Here is a 6,537-nt window from a genome sequence, read left to right on the forward strand (position 1 = left end):
TTGTGCCTTCTGCAGCCAGTATCTCGCTCTTGTCTCTCCTGCTGCCGTCCATACCTTCGCTTCTGACCTTTGGCTTGTTCCTTGACTACGACTCTGCCTCATCCCAACCTGAACCTTGTTACCGACCTTTGGCTTGGTCGGTAACAAGTGGTAGCATCCCAACCTGCTACCACTTGTTACCGACCTTTGGCTTGTTCCTTGACTACGACTCTGCCTCATCCCAACCTGCTACCACTTGTTACCGACCTTTGGCTTGTTCCTTGACTACGATTCTGCCTCATCCCAACCTGCTACCACTTGTTACCGACCTTTGGCTTGTTCCTTGACTACGATTCTGTCTCATCCCAACCTGCTACCACTTGCTAGACCCTACTTGCCATATCTGTTACTGGATCCTGGCTTGCTAACTTCCTGGTGGGGCAATCCTGAGAACTGCGACCTGGTACTAATACACAGCAAAATCTATCTCCACCATCAGGAGCTCTGGTGAATACCGGTTAGTGCTTAGACCCTGTGCCTCAGGTGAGCCTGCGTCATCTCCCAGGGTGACCTGCTTGTTTACCTATCCTGTTGTTTGGTCTGCTGCTATAGCTACTGGTCTCTGAGCCTGACCACTGACCGTGACAGGTATGTTGCTGGAGCTGAATGAAAATCCCAACCTTTGCTTTAAGGAGACAAACTTGGGTGATGCCCCTTCCACCTCTAGAGACTCCCTATTGGTCAGTAAAGGCATCCATACCAAGCAGCACAGTGGCTAAATGGTTAGCACTTCCTCCTGGCAGTACTAGGGTTGTTGGTTTGAATCTGTCTGGAGTTTGCATGTTCTCCCTGTGCTTGTGTGTGCTTCCTCCGGGTACTCCGGCTTCCTCCCAGACTCCAAAAACATGCTGGTAGGTAAATTGAATCCTGTCTAAATTGTCCCTAATATGTGTATGTATGAATGTGCATTAGAGACCTTAGATTGTACGCCCTTTGGCGGTTAGGGACTGATGTGAATGTACAATATATATATGATGTGAATGTACAATGACATGTGCATGTGATTATCTGTGACCATTCACAGCTAGGCAGTAGTATACAATGGATGGCATGAATGAAGCCATCCATATTATACAACTGTCATGTGACCTGCTGTGATTGGTCACAGCAGGTCACATGGTACCGGCAACGGGGCCGATACTCAGATCTGTCATTGGCCGGTGACAGATCGCGCAGCTCTGCAAGTACAAAAAGTGCGGATGTGCGGGAGGAGGCCATTTAGCGTCCAACCCGGAAATCCGATACATTTTTCCGGCCACCTTTTGGCTATTGGCCGGGCGTGTATTGGTTAAACTCACCTAGTACCTTATTTGCATTAAATTGGCCTTAGAACCTGTATAATTGATATGTGTTCGGTATTAAAGGGATGAGGGGGCAACCCTAGGTTTAATATTGCTTTAAGTGCCATCAAATGTGAAACATTTTCATTTAAAACACATTCCAGTCCAAGTCGTATGATTTCAGGTTTGAGTTTATTATAAACTTGGCTCCATTTGCTGCTTCCTACTAGGTGGCAATTTATGTTCTTAGTCAAGTTTTTCAAGGCTTCTTAATGCTGTTGCGGAAACTCTGTCACTTATCTGCTGCACAGTATTTGTTTTCTTTGAAAAGGCAGGTTGCCTGTTGACCCTTGGGTGAAGCTGCTAAATAACATATTTTTTCAGCTAACAGTTCTTGAAAAAAAAAAAAAAACACACAAAAGCTATAATGTGCAGGAAAACATAGTAATTGAGTTCTTGGTGCTCAGGAATCTCGGAAATCTTTTTAGCTTTGCACCGAATTTTTGTTCCCTTTTAACTGAAAACTTTAAAAACAGTCATGTGCTTCTCTACTTTTCAAAACGAAATAAAACCTCTAATGCCAGCCATAGACGGTTCAAAAATCGGCCGATTTTTCATCTGAAAGATTAATCGGCCGATTTTCGCACTGTTAGTGGGTTAATTCGTCGGCCAGTTTTCGCGTTTTTTCCACTTTTGGATTATTGGTCATGTTGGAAAATTTGTGGAAAACGACCGATTTTCACATCAATGATGGTCAAATTGTACGATCATTTTTACGAAAAAAATATGCGCATGAGCCGTGACCTGGAAGGAACAAAAGTTTTGCCTGTTATATGGGGTGAACTTTATGATTGGTTAGCCGATTTTTGTAATAATTGGTGGTTACGACGGTTTAACGACCGACCGATGTTTCGTTTATCGGATGAAAAAACAGCTGGTTTTCGAGCCATCTATGGCCTGCATAATGGACATACAGAATCTACCCCTTCTGTCATGTTTGGGCATACTGGGGTTAGATTTAGCAAAGGCAAATAGGCAACAAAAACAGCTATTTCCAATGTAAGTCCTTAGCCAATGATCTAATAACCCACCAGGGTTAAGTGCTGCTTAAATGAACCCGTTGAGTTAGGTAGTGTAATTTCACAAAGGCAAATAGGCTTTTCACTTTGCAAGGGAAGTCACACTTTTGCAAGTTAATTTTTTCCAAGAGCTTAGTGAATGAAGTGAAATTTCACTTTGCAAAAAATACCTAATTATGGGGGAAAAAAAGAAAAAAAAAGTTTTTTCTTGCACATTACTGGAAGTCAGTAGAGTTTTCCCTCATTCGCTAAGTGAACAGCATATTTGCCTTTAATAAATCAACCCCACCAAAAATAATTTTATCCAATAGTGTTGCCACCTCATATCTTTAAAAATGAACACATATTAATTACATAGGTTCTAAGGCAAATTTAACCCCTTTACGCCGGTCGCACACAAATGTGCGGCCTCCCGGTGTCTGGGCCTAGACGCCGAGTGGCCGCACATTTGCGTTCAGGTAAGAAAAAACTGAGTGCGTGCCCTGCGCACTCCCAGCACACATGTCTGGTACTCACGGAAAGGTCCCGGTCTAATCTTTAGATCGGGACCTTTCCCGATCATGTGACCGCCGTGACGTCGCGGTCACATGATCCCTAAACCATGCCCCACCCGCCCTGCCTCCTGGCGTCTGAAACTCTTAAAGGGCCGGGAGGCTCCGGCGGGAAGGGGTAATGCAGATAAGGCACCAAGTGAGTTTGATTACCATCTTAATCAGCCACAGAATATGTGCAAATAATATGTGTTTGGTTTTAAAGGGATGAGGTGGCAACCCTATTGTCCAACCTTGTTGGGATTGGGAAATTGTGACACTATAGGAATTTAGTTTAATTAGACTTTGGTGTATATATTTTAAGTGTGTGAAGTTTAGCTCAAGCAAAGTGCTTTTCAGCAACTTCAATCCAGTCAGAGAAGGACATTCTAAGGACCATGGGCTGAAGGAAAGAAAATCGCTCAATACCTCCATCTAGGGTTGCCACCTCATCCATTTAAAATTGAACACATAATAATTACACGGGTTCTGGGGCAAATTTAATGCCGATAAGGCACCAAGTGAGTTCCATTACCACCTTAATCAGCACCATACCAGTGAACATTTATGACCAGTGGAGTGCTGGACTAACATTTCCACAGCACTGTTTATAAAAGCCATCAGAGAAATCACCAGCCCAGAAATGGCTGTGAACTAAGCAGTCACACGCACAGAGTACAGATACAAGGGTCTCTGTACCATGTCATCACCTAAATGGCCAATCACAGTGATCACAAAGGAAGGAGAGGAAATAGTAATAATCCATGAATGGAAAATGTATGAATGGATGAACATGCTTCCGCCCCCTCCATACCAGCATGTTTCTTCATTTCCAAAAAAATTGTGGTACAAAATGAGGTCCTCTTGTGGCGTCTATTGTACAAAAAAAAGGATCATTTTGTGGAGTGCTCATACTGTCCTGGCATTTTTAATTGATGTTTTATAGTGGAATGTAAGGGATTTTTTTCTAGTGTTTGTCCTTTTTTTCCTTTTTATAGTAAAAAAAAAACCCAGAGGTAATAAATACAATGAAATAAAACCTCTATCTTTCTCAGAAAAGGATAGTAAATTCACTTTTGCACTGTTCTATGAGTAATTGTCAGCAGGGCTGTCTTACAAGCATCATGGGCCCCTGGGCAAAGTAATGCCCTGGGGCCCCTATCAGCCTACCCAAATTTATGCAACTAACTCTCAAGAATTAAAATAAAAATAGATGATTAAATTAAACCTATATTTATAAGTACTTTTAATAAAATCAATTTTAAACAATAGGAAAAGGCGCCATAAATCAAAGACTAATCAACACAAAGGGCACAGTATAGGAGGGAGGCAGAAGGGCTCAGTATGGAGGGGATCAGGAGAGCACAATACTGGGATCATGAGGGCACAGTACAGGCTTCGGGACAGAGCCATCCCAGGACAGCTTGGTAAAAACCGTGACTGTCCTGGCAAATCCGGGACAGTTGGCAAGTATGATGCAATGAAAAATTATCATGAGGCTCCTGGACACTGCCCATGCATTAAGACAGACCAGATTGTCAGTCAAACAATCACAACACTGAAAACTGAAAAATTACCTGGTAATGGTGAAGTATTACAGGCCAGAACTCAAATGGTTAATTGAGGAGATGTATGATAACTCTATATGATAGTTAATGTAATAATAATGCTGATAACAATATTAATAATAAAAATTTAGTGCTCAGATTGAATTGTTTTAGCTTGTTGCATTGCCCTATAGCATACGTGCCTTGTACCCTTTTATGTATTGTGTGCTCCATGAGTCTTCCACATTATTGCTTTCTGTGCCGGCATTGCAGGCTTGCTGTTAATAAAGCAATCCCTGACAGCAGATAGGACTGCTTGATAAATTGCCAGCATTTTTCAGAAACCAATCATGAAGAGATTCTGTGTATTGCCATAAATATATACACATCAGTGTTGGAGTGGATTTAAAATGCAGTCCTAGCATGTAAAGCACGACGGCTCATGTTTATGCAGCCATAGTGGGCTGAGTTCTTTCGAACAATTGAAAAAGAACTTCAAATCCACCTTCAGAAATACACAAATGTTTGATCAATGGCCAGACTCGATAGACCACTTGGTCTTTTTTCTGCCATCACTTTTCTGTGTTTCTATAATGCTGGTTTCTCGAGCACTCTATGCATTATTTTCGCACAACGACAAATGGAACGTTGTGTATTTTACAGGTTTTGTTTTTTTTAATAAAATTTTTCTTCTAATTTTTTGGTGGGAATTTATATTGTATTTAATTATTTTATTATATTCATATTGTATCAAATATTCCTTTTTTTTTTTTTTTTTGCTTTTTTGTTGTTTATGTCATGTATTTTTAGAGTAGCAGTTTTTTGTTCTTTTTATATAGAGTGCAGTGTATTTTGTGTTTAAATTTTTATGTTCCCATTTTATTGATTTATTTTTATTAATGTTCTCATTGAATTTGTACCGTATGTTCTCCCCTAGTTTGTGCATGTTTCTCACCGCTACAATGCAAGCAAACAAATAGTGAAATGATAAAGCTACCCAATAATTATCAAAACCACTGCCAAATATAGACTATGCAGCCAGGGCCAGTGCAAGGATATTTGTCTACACAGGTGAAGTTGCATTTTGCTGCCCCCCCCATTGTCTCCCCCCTCCCCATTATGAGGGTGGGAGGTTGCATTGTGGAGGTGAGTAGTGGCAAGATGGTGGAGGGGGCAGCAAAATTCATCTTTGCCTCTGTAGACAGAAATCCAATGCAAACTAAAATGTCCACACTGCACACAGTAAGAGAAAGGACACAGTGTTAGGGAACATAAGACAGGTATTTTAAAAATCTGAACCCCAACAAGTGGCTGAGGATTCAAACTTCACCTCCTCCCCCTATCATGGCGCCCTAAGGTGGCTGTCTAAGCAGCCCCATGCTGGCACTGGCCCTGTATGCAGCCAATAAACAGCTCGTCAATGCAAAATCCACGAACACACTAAAAAAAAGCAGCAAGGCATCAATGACCCCCAGTCATAAAAGAGTTCTTATGCTTGGATGCTGGATATCATTAAAAATTAGCACCAAAATGTTCTTGAAAATAATTTTATTCTTCCAAACAAAGCTTTAAAAAAAGATGGTTATTGCTGCCTTCCCTGAAGCTAGCTGCATTTTGGCCAGTGTACCAGAAAATTTTGAGACATTTTAGAGTCAAAATCCACTTTTGTTGAGAACACCAAACCAATCATCTGCAGCCCAGTAATATTTAAGGATTAGCAAATGATGGAAAATCTGCTTTACTAATGAGTCAACAGAACTGACTTTATTACTCATTCAGCACCAGGTGAGGTCCGGGGTTATCCCACTATTAAGGCTGCTGGGGCTTATGGGGCAAGAATCTCCATCCTCTATGATGTCAACAATCTCATAAGGAGAGCATTCAGTAATAAGAAAGTTTTTGACTCCTTTATTAAGGATAATGTTTTTAAATTAAGACATTCTTATTTGAAAATATATAGGCATCAAAAACAGTGTCTTTAAAAATACTGTATATACTCGAGTATAAGCCGACCCGAATATAAGCCGAGGTACCTAATTTTACCACAAAAAACTGGGAAAAA

The sequence above is a fragment of the Staurois parvus genome, unplaced genomic scaffold (assembly GCF_062004578.1).
Source record: "Staurois parvus isolate SC_StPar_1 unplaced genomic scaffold, SC_StPar_1.0 ptg000159l, whole genome shotgun sequence".
Taxonomy (NCBI): Eukaryota; Metazoa; Chordata; class Amphibia; order Anura; family Ranidae; genus Staurois; species Staurois parvus.